The sequence below is a fragment of the Asparagus officinalis genome, chromosome 5 (genome assembly GCF_001876935.1).
Source record: "Asparagus officinalis chromosome 5, Aspof.V1, whole genome shotgun sequence".
Classification (NCBI taxonomy): domain Eukaryota; kingdom Viridiplantae; phylum Streptophyta; class Magnoliopsida; order Asparagales; family Asparagaceae; genus Asparagus; species Asparagus officinalis.
Window position 1 is genome coordinate 7,320,171 of NC_033798.1, and position 17,073 is coordinate 7,337,243.

Sequence of the window (17,073 nt, forward strand, 5' to 3'; positions counted from 1 at the left end):
TGAAAAAAATGCATAGGGTATTACTCATGAAACTTGCACAGTTTTTTTTTTAACGTTCTTTCAAAATAAACCAAAATTGAACGAAAATTATTAGTTATAACCCGTGAAAAATGAAAATATAAAATTTGAAGTCCACACAATAAATTTTCATTCTTTTGAAACGATAAAAAATTGTCAAAAATCATGGGTTATAGCTCATAAAAATCACGAATTTGGATGTACATATAAAAAATTTACTTTCATTCAAGATGAACTTAAATTAACAAAAACCGAGAGTTATAGCTCATGAAATGAATTTTGATACACATAATTTATTTACATGTGCTTTCTGAAAGCAAACGAAACATATAATAAATATCATAACTGAAAAGGGATAGAAGATCATGAACTGCAGTTGTTGTTCAAAAGCAAATGGTTTGACAGGACATTTTGGAACAGTCTTAAAAGCCAATCATCTAACGACTTGACAATGATCGGCTGTTAAAGCCAAACTTCTTACAGTCACAGTTCAGCCTATCTGTTATTCCTCTCAGAACTACTCATGCATTGATATTGTTTCTGCTCATAGTGCAGACTGTAGCATTCTTCTTCTCTTTCTCTGGATTAGGTAATTCTCACCTTTCATGAACTAATCAAATCTAGCTTTATAAAGAGACATAAACCACAGAGAACTTCTCAGCTTTGCAGAAAATATTGCAGAAAACCAATGGTGGTTGCAAGAAAAATTAGTTACCTGTCTTTCAAGAAGCTGATTGTATGCTCCCTTTGTAGAGAGATCTGCCCCTGCCTTCCCATTACCATACACTTGATACGTGTAAGGGTGAGCTCGCATCTGGAGATACAGCATCTATAACTCAATCATTCTCATACTTATATCTAAATAAATAAGGTAAATTTTCTGTCAACTAGACAACTGAATAAGATGACCTATAATAACTGAACAAACACTAAACTGGCTTCAGGAATAAACTACAGTGCATGCATCCCCATACTGGAACATTGGTTACTTGTAAACAATGTCATGTCCGTGCATAGAACACGAGATCTTTTTGTTGTGGTCAATGTACTACATACCGTTAATCTCAAGTTGTTTATCCAAGATAAACAAGTCTTGGGAATTTAACTAAATAAAAACCACAAGAAAAGGCCCTATTGTTCCATTTATGTAGAAGCAGTTTGGGCCTGTTCTTGGTTGTACGACTAAAGTTGTGTAACTGATACTGTAGAGGCCAGCTTTGTTTACTTGTAGGGCGTAAAGTGAGATAAAGCACAACCAATATTTGTAGGTTATTAGCGCCCAAGTGAACCTCTTGAAAGATGATGTAGCAAGCATGTTACTGTTAACAAATAATATTGATACTTCTAAAAGCATGCTGAATATAATGCTCAGTCAGTAGCTGATTGCAGTGACACTGTGAATGATCTTGCTAGAAGGATCTAAATCTAGAACCAGATAAAGAGGGAAAAAAGACTGGGAAAAAAATAAGAATATGGTACGAAACCATGGTCACAAAGATAAAAAAAATCAAAACAATCAATGTTGGCCTTCTTATTTTGATGATGATTTACAAACAATTTACCACTAATGTTGTTTGTCTAGTGTTTGTGCATTCCTATGCTTTGTAGACAAACAACGTTGTTGGAGGTTGGCGGAATTGTGGAGTGAAGCATCGTACAATTCAAGTTCAAGATCCAAGTTTAGCTTCATCCGCAACGTGTACCAAGTTGAGCTCAATGAAAATCAAGATTGCTTGGGTAATGTACCATACATGTTTTCGTCAAAAGTTTGCCTTCATCATTGATTTCATTAAACTTTATACGTTACAAATGAATTCAAACAACAAAGAATAAAAATTATAACTTTCTTTAAAATAAACACAAGATCCGTTCGTCGTCTCTTGCTTGCGTGGGTCTTTAGCCTGTGACGGGGATGTTGATATCCGTGGACTACCTGGCAATCAGATCTGGTCCAGAGCTTCGTCGATCCGCGAGGAGATCTAGAAGCTTGAAGCACCTATCTCGATAAAAGCGAGATATTTGCTCTTCTTAGAATTACCACAACGGGATAAGACTAAGGATCGGATGCGGGCGATGTAGATCTGACGAAGAAACTCTCTTGCGTTGAAGTGCTCGATCACTCTTCACTCCGGCAGGGCTTCGCCAATTCTCCAAAATTCCAGATCTGAAAAAATGAGACCTAAGGCTTGTATTTATAGGCTTGAGGGGATAACGGAGCGGTTAAAAATGCTTAAAAGCCCAAATCTACAAGAAAGAAAGCTAAAAAAGGAAACAAACAAAAGAAAAAGGGGGGGGTGTGTGTCTCGGCCCTACACCCTAGGGTGTCTCGGCCTTGGCCGAGACACCCAAGGGTGTCTCGTTGGTCCGAGACACTCCTTTGGTGCTTTTTGATCTATTTCCGCTATAATTCATTCGTCCGGACTCGGATTTGAGTGATTCGAAGTGCGTTGGAAAGCCGACAGGGAGTTCTATCAGCTCCGATGGTTGGATCATCTGTTGAATGAATAAGACACGAAGGGCGTTATTCCTTTTGTAAACATCGCGGGGCTCTCGATTAGCCTGTACCTTCGTTATTCCGAGATTCTGTTAGTCCACGTAGTTCGTCGATTCACTTCAAGCGTTCACCGATATCAATCGAACTCCTGTAGACCGGATATTGATGTTCATCGTCGTTCCTTAACACTGAGCCGTTCATGGAGACCTATAGGCAATTTTTTATGCCTACAGATACCCCCTCCAAAGCGTTCCAGACTCGTTTCTTTTATAGAAGAGGCTGGAATACTTTGGATGTGATTGGTCCAGCCTTCAGTCGGCGTAAAGGACCTGTAGTTAGGTTCAACTCTCGGCTCCTTCAATTTTCGGTCTATTCAATGCTTTGACGAATAGCCGAAGTCTCTCCGGCGCTGCGTTTATCGCCTGGCCGTCGTCGGAGTCTCGAGTCTACCACCAGTGAGTTGAGTTTGGCTCGTGTTATTGAGTTGACTTTGAACTGACTATCTCTGTCATATTGTGCTGACTTAGTGTTTCAGATCATCGTATGTTGACTTTTGGTCGCAACGCGTTGACTGGCGTTGACCTAGGGTTACGCGTTGACCGGCGTTGACCCTAGGGTTTCGAATGTCGAATGTTGACTTTTTGTCGCGACACGTTGACTGCGTTGACCTAGGGTTACGCGTTGACCGGTGTTGACCATAGGGTTTCGAACGTCGAATGTTGATTTTTTGTCGCAACGCGTTGACTGGCGTTGACATAGGGTTACGCGTTGACCGGCGTTGACCCTAGGGTTTCGAACGTCGAATGTTGACTTTTTGTCGCAACGCGAGGGTTACGCGTTGACCGGCGTTGACCCTAGGGTTTCGAACGTCGAATGTTGACTTTTTGTCGCAATGCGTTGACTGGCGTTGACCTAGGGTTACGCGTTAACCGGTGTTGACCCTAGGGTTTCGAATGTCGAATGTTGACTTTTTGTCGTAACGCGTTGACCGACGTTGACCTAGGGTTTCGAACGTCGAATGTTGACTTTTTGTCGCAACGCGTTGACCGGCGTTGACCTAGGGTTACGCGTTGATCGGCGTTGACCCTAGGGTTTCGAATGTCGAATGTTGACACAATTTATACTCGTACGTTTACTGGAGTATACACAGTTTAAGCTCTTAAGGTATTAGAGCATACACAATTTAAGCTCTTAAGGTATTGGAGCATGGTGGTCCCAAGTGTCGGGGCTGCAGGACCAACTGTTAAAGCTGATTCATCTGCATTTGTGGATCTTATTTTAATATTGTTGGATAATCGAGTAACGAGACCAACTAACAGAGTTGATGCATCAATGACTCGCACTTATAGAATTTTTCAAACCCTCAGCCATCAACGGGTTTGATGAGCCTTTACCGACTACCGTTTGAGTCGGGCTAGCATGCAGATTGTTTAGATCCGTTCTGCACGTGACGTTAAGCTAAAAGAATTAACCCTTTTAGTGCTACGATATTGAATACATAGACTTCGTCTTTCTCACGGGAATAGACTACCCGGCGACGCGTGTTAGGCGTTATCTTTAGGATTTTTGGCTAACCCCCAGCCTTCAACGGATTTGATTAGCTTTTACCGACTACCGTTTGAGTCGGGCTAGCATGCGGATTGTCTAAATCCGTTCCGCATGTGACGTTGTGCTAAAGGAATGAACTCCCTTAGACTTGATACTACGACTTCGGGCTTCGCCATTGTTACGGGAATAGGCTACCCAGCAACGTGTATTAGACGCTGACTTATCCCTACTTAGGCTTCGGGATAAAATACCCCAGAATCGAACTCTGGTGTCTTTTTCTACGGAAAAAGACTAAACCGGCGACGCGTATTAGGCGTCGACATATCCTTTCTTGGCTAACCCCCAGCCTTCAACGGATTTGATTAGCCTTTACCGACTACCGTTTGAGTCGGGCTAGCATGCAGATTGTTTTGGTGTTATTAATAACAACCTGCCACAATGTTGAATATGTGGACGGATGTTCTTTTCAACGGTTAAGAACTAACCGGCAGCGCGGGTTAGGCGCAGACTTATCCTTGCTTAGGTTTCAGGATAGAATACCCCAGAATCGGACTCTGGTGTCTTTTTGTGCGGAAAAAAGACTAAACCGGCAGCGCGTGTTAGGCGCAGACTTATCCCTGCTTAGGATTCGGGATAAACTTCCTAGGATGAATCCTAGATTGATAAATTCTTGGAAAAGGTTGACGTGGGAAAGGAAGAATTTTATATTCTATTTCCCGGTCTTCTTTTAGGGTGAAGGCGAACCCGAATACAAGGAAGGAAGAATTTTATATTCTATTCCTTGATTCTGGAAAGGAAAAATTTTATATTCTATTTCCAGCGCAAAAGAAACTAGAAGTGGGATCTCCACTCAGAGAATCTGGAAGATCTAGATAAACTTACCTTTTATAGGATTAGTTATCTAAACTGAAGATGAGTTCCTCGTTTATCGAAGTAAAATTTCAAATTCGGTTATAACCATAAGAAGGCTTAACCAAAGAGAAAAAGTTTTGGTCCTAACTGTAGGAAGGTTTGACCAAGCAGGAGTTTGAGATGACCCTAACTGTAGGAAGGTTTGATCACTCGATTTGAAAGTGGACCTCTCGTTCATTGGAGGAATCGAGAGGGGATTTTGACTGTGGTCCTAACTGTAAGAAGGTTTGACCAAGTGGGTGTTTTGAGACAATCCTAACTGTAGGAAGGTTTGATCGCTCAATTTGTGGACCTCTCGTTCATTGGGGGAATCGAGAGGGGGGTTTTGGTTGTGGTCCTAACTGTAGAAAGGTTTGACCAGGTGACAGATCAAGATTTATTATATCCGGACTCTAACTATGAAAGTGTTGAGTGCACGAACATAGCGTAAGTTTGATTGGATTAAACTTGATCGAATTTGGTGGTCCCACCGTCAATTAGTCTGATCGGTGAGAGATTTAGTGTTCATCACTTTGTTCATATTGATCGGGTTATCCCTAAGAATATTAACATTCTTTTGGGAACTTCCCGTTACACGAATTATCCACCCCAGCTTTCTTGCAAAACTGGATGTAACGAGGAGTACGTTATCCTCAATCGCATGTTCAGGTTATCCTTAAGAATATATGATTCTCTAGGAACTTCCTGTTACATAAATCGTCCACCCCCAGCTTCCTCTGCGGAACTGGTTCGGACATTATTCTCAGTTACCTGACCGAGTTATCCTTAAGAATATTAGTGTAACATCCTCCAGGAAACCGGGTTATCCTTAAGAATATTAGCGTAATATTCCCTAGGAACTTCCCGTCAAAAGTGGGAAACAGTTTAGATTCATATACCTATTGGAGTACGCAGGGAACAGTTTAACCTCTTGCACCTGTTGGAGGATTGAGAAACAGTTTATACTCGTATACTCTTTGGAGTCTTGTTTTGACTTAATTGAGCGATATAACGCCGGCTTCAACCAAGGTCTGAATGCTATTCTTGAGAGCAAAGCAATCCTTGGTGGGATGAACGACCCCCCTGTGGTATGCACAGTACTTTAGGTCCGTAGTGGTAGCTTGATCTTGTTGCTTCCAAGGAGGGATTCGAAGATGGCTGGAACGTCTTCGTCCTTGAAGGAATACTCTCTTTGGAGTCTCAGACCCGAAGTCTTTTGCTGTTTTTGGAGTTGCTTTTGCGACGTCTGGTTAGCGTCAACAGCTGTTACAGGTGATTTGCCTTTGCCACGATAGGCAAAGTTCGAGTTCGGAGGATTAGCCATCGGTCGGTTCCTCTCGGCCTTCTTCCTTCGGAGGAAGCGTTCGGCTTGTTCACCGCGCACCTTCAAGTCTTTCCAAGTGTCAGACGGTGCTGTTCCCATCGCTTCGAGGATGTCCAATGAAAGATTATTGTGACAAGTCTCGAGGATAAAGTCTTCACTGACCGGATCCCTGCAATTCATTGCTTTGTTTCGGAATCTCCTTACGAAGTTTTCAACTGTTTCACCATTTTTCTGCTTCTCATCAAATAGTGTGCCAATTGAAATCTCGGTGTCGTCGTCGAAGAAGTTAGCGAGGAACTTAGTCTCCATGTCGTCCCAGCTGTTCATGCTTCCTGGCTTGAGGCGACGATACCAATCGAAGGCGGCTCCACGAAGAGTGCCAACGAAGGACCGTACCATCAGAGGCTCATTACCAGAGATAACACCCAGGTGCGATTTGAAGTAAATCAAATGCTGAGTGGGTGAACCCTTCCCATCAAACGGCGTGAAGTTAATCAGACTGAACTTCGCCGGATAGGGGATTGATTCCCATTCTCGTGGGTATGGACAAGGGATGCCCATCTTCTTCATTTCTTGAGCGGAAATCAATGTGTTGATTTTGCTCTCGAGATTTTTAATTTTCAAGTTTGTTGGTCATGCATTTCTCTCATATTCTGCATGGCCATCTGCATTTCGAACTTGAAGCTCTCCTGTTGTTTGGCCATGACCTCTTCGAGCATCTTGGCCACTTGTTCTGCACTTAGCATGAGTGCCTCGCGAGGTTGTCCCTCGCTGGATACCGTGTTGTCCGATGCAATCGCAGAGCAGGCATCCGATTCTTCATCTTCTGACGGTAATCTCGTCCGAACCCTACCATAAGTTCCTCGTGTAATGGCTCCAGACTGCAGACGAGTTAGATACCGGGGTACTGACGGAATTGACTCGAGATTATCCTCTGTCGATGCCCTTTTGCTGGTCATTGGTGGTGACCCTCGGAAATTCTCCGTCTTCGACTATCCTTCTTCTTCGTCGGAAACGCCTAGGCCTTGGTTTCGGCGTTTCGGTACTGGGTCTTTCGAAAACCGAAACTCTTTCGGGGACCGCCTTGATGCAGTTGCACTCAGACAATACTGCCCGAATGAGTTTGAAACAGGGGCATTGAGTTTCCAGTCCTCAGGGACTCCTCTTCCTGGTTTTCCTCGTGCTCCCATCACGATAGTACAACTTGTCGGTTTGAAGGTCGGAGTAACCTATCGCGTGTCGGCACGATTTCTCAGGTATAACGTTGTCGTCATCAGACGACAACGTCTCCTTCTGAGGGCGAACTGCCTTCTTAGGGCTCTCAAGAGTCACGCGCCTCGAGACATGCCCTTTTGGGCGTGAATTCTCAGCGGGCTCTTGGACTTCGATGCGCAAATTAGCGCGCGCAGCTGCCTTGAGCTCCTTGTCATGTTGGAGGTGGCGGCGACCCCCAGCGTGTTGAGTTGTTCGGGGCTTCTTCATCGGGCCCAAACGCTCTTGAACTGGAGCTTTGCCTCGTTCATCGGGAATTGGACCGAGGCGCTCCAAGACTAACTTTCTCCTTCGGGGTGATTCCACGGGATCTCCCGGAGTAGCTACTGGGATTACCGACGACTTTAGTTGATTCGCCGGAGGTTGACCTTGCTTCGAAGGCTGCAACGATTTTGCCTTAGTCTGAATCGCCGCTTCAGACTTCGGCTTCCATACTTGGCGGGTTGGTAGCGGCTTCTTGGCCACCTCCTTCTGCAGTCTTCTACGGGCTTCTTGGACTTGAGCCCGTGCCTGCGCTGACATTGCGCGGCGCTTGCGAATGCACTCCTCAAGTGTCGAACGGTTCCGTTTGACCCGGACCCATTCGTTCGTCCCCGTCTTAGAGGAGAAGTTGACGATTCGCCGTTGTTGTTCTTGGCGCTGTCTGGACTTTAGATCCTCATTGTATCGGATCTCGTCCATCGACTCTGTGGCCTTGGCCAATTGTCGCGCGAGGCGTTGACGACGTCTTTGGCGCGCCCTCTTCGACAAAGTTGGAGCACCTTCAGCGGTCACCTTCACGGCGGAGGGGAGATCTGGATCTACAGCTTCGACCACGTTAGACGTCGTAGGAGCGTCGCGGGGAGTAAGTGCAGTTACGGCGAGGGGATCTCGGATCTTCGAACCGGAGGTCCCGCGAACATTTCTGGAAGAGGATGCCTTCCTGCACCTGCTTGGAGAGGCGGATCTGGAGGAGGAAGAGAGGTGCTCTTCGAACTTCTGTTGATCGAATTCATATTCGATCTCTTCATTCACCCGGACCTTGAATGCCGGTTGCGTCACGACAGCCTCGGGAGCAAGGGTGTTGGCTCCCACTGTGGTCGCCAGTTTGTTTTCGTCGAAAGTTGCCTTCATCATTGATTTCATTAAACTTTAAACGTTACAAATGAATTCAAACAACAAAGAAATAAAAATTACAACTTTCTTGAAAATAAACACAAGATCCGTTCGTCGTCTCTTGCTTGCGTGGGTCTTTAGCCTGTGACGGGGATGTTGATATCAGTGAACTACCTGGCAATCAGATCTGGTCCAGAGCTTCGTCGATCCGCGAGGAGATCTAGAAGCTTGAAGCGCCTATCTCGATAAAAGCGAGATATTTGCTCTTCTTAGAATTACCATAACGGGATAAGACTAAGGATCGGATGCGGGCGATGTAGATCTGACGAAGAAACTCTCTTGCGTTGAAGTGACGGGATAAGACTAAGGATCGGATGCGGGCGATGTAGATCTGACGAAGAAACTCTCTTGCGTTGAAGTGTTCGATCACTCTTCACTCCGGCAGGGCTTCGCCAATTCTCCAAAATTCCAGATCTGAAAAAATGAGGCCTAAGGCTTGTATTTATAGGCTTTTGAGGTTGCGGAGCGGTTAAAACCACTTAAAGGGCCCAAATCCGCGCTGACCTAGGGTGTCTCCACTTGTTCGGAGACCCCCTAGGGTGTCTCCCATTGATCCGAGACACCCTAGGGTGTCTCGACCTTGGCCGAGACACCCAAGGGTGTCTCGTTGGTCCGAGACACTCATTTGGTGCTTTTTGATCTATTTCCGCTTTAATTCATTCGTCCGGACTCAGATTTGAGTGATTCGAAGTGCGTTGAAAAGCCGACAGGGAGTTCTATCAGCTCCGATGGTTGGATCATCTGTTGAATGAATAAGACACGAAAGACGTTGTTCCTTTTGTAAACATCGCGGGGCTCTCGATTAGCCTGTACCTTCGTTATTCTGAGATTCTGTTAGTCCACGTAGTTCGTCGATTCACTTCAAGCGTTCACCGATATCAATCGAACTCCTGTGGACCGGATATTGATGTTCATCGTCGTTCCTTAACACTGAGCCGTTCATGGAGACCTATAGGCAATTTTTGATGCCTACATAGTTATATATATACATACATAGTTTTGAGTTTTATGATTATGTATATGAAATTATATATTTTCTATTGTGTTTTCGAAAACATTGCATAGAATATTGTATTCTTAGTTTATAGACTTCAATATCAGTTTATACATGTTTTACTAAGTCTATAAAAACATTTTACAAAGTTTCAAAAGTTGGTTTATGTCAAAACATCAAAATTCAAGTATCTCATATTTTCCTGTTTTGGACTATTTTGTAAAATGATGATATTTTTCATTTGGGAGATCCTTTCTGATAACCAATCGCTGTAGCATGTTTATTATCATGTCTACAATCATTCCCCAAAGTTTTATATTTTTTAGAATTTATTTGATATTTTTAAATAGCATTTTAAAATCAGCAAATCAGATTTTCATATGTCAGTTTTCGGTCGACCGCACCGGTCGACCGATCATTTGATCTTTCATCACTGGGCGACAGAGAGTCTCCGAAAAACTCCATCGGTCGACCGCACCGGTCGACCGACGATTGTCCAGAGCTGGTCTTCATGTTTTTGCTCTCCATCAGTCGACCGACAGAATTTTTGGTCGACCGACAATAGATCCGTTGGACTTCAACGGCTATTTCTCTGAGCTGTTTGCTGGGGCTGTTTTTGTCTTTTGACTTGGAATTTTTAGCTGAGGTTTTGGAGGATATAAATACTCTCTTTGATCTCAGTTTTCAAGTAATCCAAGAAGTTTTTAAACAAGGGTTTAGGGTTTTACTGTTTGTTTAAGTTTGGGTTTCTGTTTACAAAGGAGGAAGTTTTCACTGCAGATTGAGGGATTCATTCTCAATCCCCTTCATCCTCTTCTTTGTGTTCATAGAGAAGTTTTCTAACTCTTTTCTCTAGCAATTTCATTATTGATTTTCATATTCTTATTATTGCTAGTTTGCTATTTGAGTTAGATTTTATTTTACTCATTGTTACACACACCCACATTGAGCTTTTAGTATTTACATACATAGTATAGTTGGGTGGTGAGAGATTGTAACTTTGAGTTGTGCTTAATTGAGTTCTCACCTGCTTTCATTGTGTTCTCATTCATAGTTGAGAACAATCATTTGTTATATTGTGCTTATTGTGAGGATTCACTTGTAATACACTTGTACATCGAGAGAAGTGTGTGTGGTGAGAGACGGGGTCGAATCCAAGAGGAGTGGCGTCGGTTGACGAGCCTAGGGAGAGGTTGTAACCGAGCACTTGAGGGAGACACGGCTAGGTCCAACACTTAGTGGGTGTAGAGTGGGATTACAATAGTGTGTTGATTGTAAAGTTTTCGGTTAGCTAGAAAACCGAGTGTGAGGTGTAAACGTTATTCGGGTGAACGTCGAAAACCCGGTTGATAGTGGATTTCTCCCCGAGAGTGGGGAGCGGAGACGTAGGACGGAAGGTCCAAATTCCGTGATTATATTGCTTGTTTGAGTTTGTCTTTGGCGTATTTGTTTTTGCATTCATCTTATATCGCCAATTGTGCATTGCTCATTTATTTCATCCACTATCCTATTTAGATTTTTTACCCTTGTGTTGTTTATATATCATTGCATATATTTTTATCTTTTAGGATATATCTTGTTGTTCATATTGCTTATCCTAGCTCACATATCTTGTTGTATTTTATACTTGCTAGGATAACGTGTTAATTAGTTTTAATTGGCATTTAATCGGATTAGATTAGCATAAGACCCTAATCACCCCCCCTCTAGGGTCTAACAATTGGTATCAGAGCTTGGTGCTCTTTGATTTAAGGTCTAATCGCCTTGAGTTAAAGATCCAAGTTAGCTTATTGTGCTAATCTAATTTTGAGCTTTATTTGTATCTTGCTTGCCTTTTATATTATGGATATGCATGGTTTAGGTTATGCCATCAATATTGCTCCTAGATTAGATAATTTCCCCTATGCCCAATGGTGTGTTAGATTTAAACTTTTTGTTCAATCTAAACACTTTGATTTATGGGAAATTATAGATGATGCTTATACTGTGCCCACTTTGGAGAAATCCAAGTGGAATAAGAATGATCATCGTATGTTTACAATGAACAATATTTTGTTAGAATATTTGCAAAATGCTTTTAATTCATCTATGTCTAACAAGTTTGTTCATTTTGATAGTGCTTACAAAGTTTGGAAATTTATAGAAGCACATCAAAGGGACTTGGAGGCGATCCAACAAGCTTTGGAGGATCTAACTTCAAGTTCATACGGAGCAACATGCACACGGCCACTAGGCGATAGCCCTAGTGAGGTTTGCGAGTTCGAACCCGATAATGATTTATCTAGTGATGAACTTGCTTGTGCTAGTGAAAAATTATTGCATGCCTATAACAAATTGCAAAATGATTTTAATGATTTAAAAAGCAAGCATGATGTTTTAAAATCCGATCATGAGAAGCTAGTGTCCAAATTTAATGTCATTGAAAATGAAAATACTATGCTTAAAGAAAGCAATGACTTATTAAATTTGGAAAATGAAAATTTGATCTCATCTATTGGTAGCCTATCTCATGCTAAAATTGATGCCATGTTAGAAGTAGAGAACATAAAGAATGATACAGCTTCTTTTATAAATAATTATTTATGCTCTACTTCTAAAAATGCATGTGCCCAAAAATAAAGATTTGAATCTTATGAAAAATAGTATTTTATCTTTAGATTCAACTTTGAAAATATGCATTAATAATCATAAGAGGCTTATGGACATGTGTGCCAAGACTAAGTCAAAATCATCCACTCATTATGCACACATGTATAGCAAAACTTATAAGTGTTCTATTTGCGTCCGTCAAGGTCATTTAGCTAAGTTTTGTTATGATGCACACAAACATAAGAATTCTAATGTTCCTTGTGCATCTCATATAGCTTCTTCATCTTGTACACTTACACATTCACATGCTCATTCTCACAAAGTTCATCATAAGCATGCTAGTGTGTTCAAGTGTGATTATTGTGGTCGTTTTGGTCATTTGGCCAAATATTGCTTTGATTTGAAAAGAAAATCTCATTTGACAAATGCTTCCAATAGACCACATGTTTTTAAATGTGATGTTTGTGGTAGGTTTGGACATCTTGCTAAATTTTGTTTTGATATACAAAAAGCTTCTAAATTGCAATATGTTCCAAATAGACCATTGTTTAAGAATGTTTCTCATTTGCAAAATAATTTTAAAAGAAAATCTTTATTTGCAAATGATTCCCGTGCACGAGCTAATGGTCCACAAAAACAAATGGATCTCTTTCATTGCACAAATTACAATCGGAATGGTCATTTGAATGAATATTGTTTTGACCATGTTAGTGCACCATATGTGCCTAAGAGGGTTCATAACCCTAGGGCTTTGAGCTTAAATGATAGGGGTCATGTCCCTAAATCTTTTGGTACCAAGAGTTCTTGGATACCAAAACAAATTTGATTTTCAAACTAAGAATTTTAATATTTTTATCCTTCTTTATCTTGGTTTTGAAAATTATGCTTTGAAATCTTTTTATATGAAAACAAATTATAATTGATAAAATCTTTTGTTTTCATGATTATTTGTTTTGTTTTGATGAGAGGTTTGTACTTATATAACCCTCCGGATTTATTGGGTGTTTATTCCCAAATCATGTTTACCGGATGCTAAAATGTTCATATAGGTTAATACTAGCTCAAGAGCTAGATAGAGTTGTCTCTCTTGATTTTTGAAAATCAATGATGATTTGGTTTTATGATTTAAACTTTGATTTATGATTTCAATTGGTTGATTTGTTTTCATTTAAAAACTTTTTGCATGATTCTCATGTTCCTCTTCTTTTGATTTCATAAATCTATTCTTTTATATGGTTTTTATATTTTTTTGTGTTAATGAGACACTATTTTCATAGACATATTTATATGTGTTCTCATTATCTTTATGTATGTGAGTAAATTTTTAGCATATTCATGTATGCTTGCTCACATATGTTTTGCCATGATCTTCATTGCATACATTCTATATGGCTTTTTGATAGGGGGAGCAATCCCTATATATATATATTCTTTTTAACCTCACATATGCTTATTGATAAGGGGAGCTTTCGCTCTCTTAATTCTTTATGTCCCCTTTTTGATGTTGTCAAAGAGGGAGAAATGTTGTGAGTATATTCTTTCTTGTTTATATGCATATGAATTATAATTTATATATTCATTTCCTCTCATGCATATATTCTTTTTGTAAATTGTTTGTCATCATCAAAAAGGGGGAGATTGTTGGCCTTCTTGTTTTGATGATAATTTACAAATAATTTATCACTAATGTTGTTTGTCTAGTGTTTGTGCATTCCTATGCTTTGTAGACAAACAACGTTGTTGGAGGTTGGCGGAATTGTGGAGTGAAGCATCGTACAATTCAAGTTCAAGATCCAAGTTTAGCTTCATCCGCAACGTGTACCAAATTGAGCTCATTGAAGATCAAGATTGCTTGGGTAATGTAGTTTTAGATTTTATATTATGTGTGTTATATACTCTAAGCTCAATATCTATACACACACATTTATTGGTTTCTTCATATATATATATATAGTTATATATATATATATATACATAAGTTTCTATGCATATATATAGTTATATATATACATACATAGTTTTGAGTTTTATGATTATGTATATGAAATTATATATTTTCTATTGTGTTTTCGAAAACATTGCATAGAATATTATATTCTTAGTTTATAGACTTCAATATCAGTTTATACATGTTTTATTAAGTCTATAAAAACATTTTACAATGTTTTAAAAGTTGGTTTATGTCAAAACATCAAAATTCAAGTATCTCATATTTTCATGTTTTGGACTATTTTGTAAAATGATGATATTTTTTATTTGGGAGGTCCTTTCTGATGACCAGTCGCTGTAGCATGTTTATTATCATGTCTACAATCATTCCCCAAAGTTTTACATTTTTTAGAATTTATTTGATATTTTTAAACAGCATTTTAAAATCAGCAAATCAGATTTTCATATGTCAGTTTTCGGTCGACCGCACCGGTCGACCGAACCTGAGGTCAAAAGTTCACTGGGCACCGGTCGACCGACGATTGTCCAGAGCTGGTCTTCATGTTTTTGCTCTCCATCGGTCGACCGACAGAATTTTCGGTCGACCGACAATAGATCCGTTGGACTTCAACGGCTATTTCTCTGAGCTGTTTGCTGGGGCTGTTTTTGTCTTTTGACTTGAGATTTTTAGCTGAGGTTTTGGAGGATATAAATACTCTCTTTGATCTCAGTTTTCAAGTAATCCAAGAAGTTTTTAAACAATGTTTTTAAACAAGGGTTTAGGGTTTTACTGTTTGTTTAAGTTTGGGTTTCTATTTACAAAGGAGGAAGTTTTCACTGCAGATTGAGGGATTCATTCTCAATCTCATTCATCCTCTTCTTTGTGTTCATAGAGAAGTTTTCTAACTCTTTTCTCTAGCAATTTCATTATTGATTTTCATATTCTTATTATTGCTAGTTTGCTATTTGAGTTAGATTTTATTTTACTCATTGTTACACACACCCACATTGAGCTTTTAGTATTTACATACATAGTATAGTTGGGTGGTGAGAGATTGTAACTTTGAGTTGTGCTTTCATTGTGTTCTCATTCATAGTTGAGAACAATCAATTATTGTATTGAGCCTTATTATGAGATTCACTTTGTAATACACTTGTACACCGAGTGAGGAGTGTGTGGTGAGAGTCGGGGATCGTCCCAAGAGGAGTGGCGTCGGTTGACGAGCCTAGGGAGAGGTTGTAACCGAGCACTTGAGGGAGACACGGCTAGGTCCAACACTTAGTAGGTGTAGAGTGGGATTACAATAGTGTGTTGATTGTAAAGTTTTCGGTTAGCTAGAAAACCGAGTGAGGTGTAAACGTTATTCGGATGAACGTAAAAAACCCGGTTGATAGTGGATTTCTCCCCGGGAGTGGGGAGCGGAGACGTAGGACAGAAGGTCCGAACTCCGTGATCATATTGCTTGTTTGAGTTTGTCTTTGGCGTATTTGTTTTTGCATTCATCTTATATCGCCAATTGTGCATTGCTCATTCATTTCATCCACTATCCTATTTAGATTTTTTACCCTTGTGTTGTTTATATATCCTTGCATATATTTTTATCTTTTAGGATATATCTTGTTGTTCATATTGCTTATCCTAGCTCACATATCTTGTTGTATTTTATACTTGCTAGGATAACTCATTAATTAATTTTAATTGGCATATAATCAGATTAGATTAGCATAAGACCCTAATCACCCCCCTCTAGGGTCCAACAATCAATACCTTAAAAGTTCTGCACCAGCTCTGATATCCATCTTTTCAGATTCTCTGTAGATAAGTGAACTAACCCGTGAAGCACGCAAAGACATTGACTGGAGTAAAAGGCATGGATTTCGTAGAGCATCAATTGCTACCACTTTAACATCCTCCGGTTATTCATTATCCAACTCAATACCTAATTAGCTGCTTCTAACTGAGAATTCAAGTTGATACCACTTCCTTCATAAGCGGGAAAAGTACCTCTTATTCTTTCAATCATCTGTGCAGCTAGAGTTTCACATGCCCATGCAAATATTTCTTTCGCTTAAGTTCTCAATGAGAATAATATCATCAGATATCTTGTTTCCCTTAACAGTTGAGTAAACAGCTTCTTTTTCACCAAGAATATGGAGATCATCAACTACATCAGCATCACAGCTTCCTGTACTTAACCTTCGAACATCCCTAGCTTGGTTAACATATTGATGTAGACGTCTTTGGTACTCTGCAAAAATCTTAGCAGATTCATCGGATTGTTGATCGTACGCCTCCAACATCACCTGCTTGTGCCTAAAGTCTTAAAAGAAATATACATCAACAGACCAAAATGCTAAGGGACAAACTAATATGGCGTACTTAAAGGGTCACTAATACTGCTAGAAGAATATGCAAGTAATGATATTATCACAAACCACAGTGTGACTCATAATCTTATGGGCCATTTACCCCCAATGAAAATGGTCACAGTGAAGGAGCACAAGAATCCACATAAACCATATAAGCCGTGTTACATTTCATTGTGCTGACAGATACAAGAAGCATTGCATTCAGGTGGGTCTAGAATGGGGTTTGAAGCCCTAAAAACAAGTTTTCCATGGAAATACGATATGGGCATCAAATTTGGTACCCTTCTGAAGTTGATAAAAAAAGTTGCTAACTTGATATACATGAGAGGTATCATTCAATGTAATTTTTCATTGCTTTCCAAGGTAAATAGATCGTTCTTTATTTATAATACTTATTTCTTGGCATTTACATATAAATTTCTGACATAGTTTGAAGTTTTTGTTGTAAGTTTAATTTCGATGTATATGCAAATAAGGTATCATATGTTT

The 17,073-nt window shown here is 40.1% G+C and overlaps 1 long non-coding RNA gene across 1 annotated transcript; it reads right to left on the bottom strand.

Annotated features, from left to right (window-relative positions):
• LOC109840519 lies at positions 377 to 16,866 on the bottom strand. The gene is made up of 2 exons (XR_002246941.1): positions 15,983 to 16,866; positions 377 to 832 (listed from the first exon to the last, which is right to left on the bottom strand). It is a non-coding gene; the product is annotated as an uncharacterized LOC109840519 (long non-coding RNA).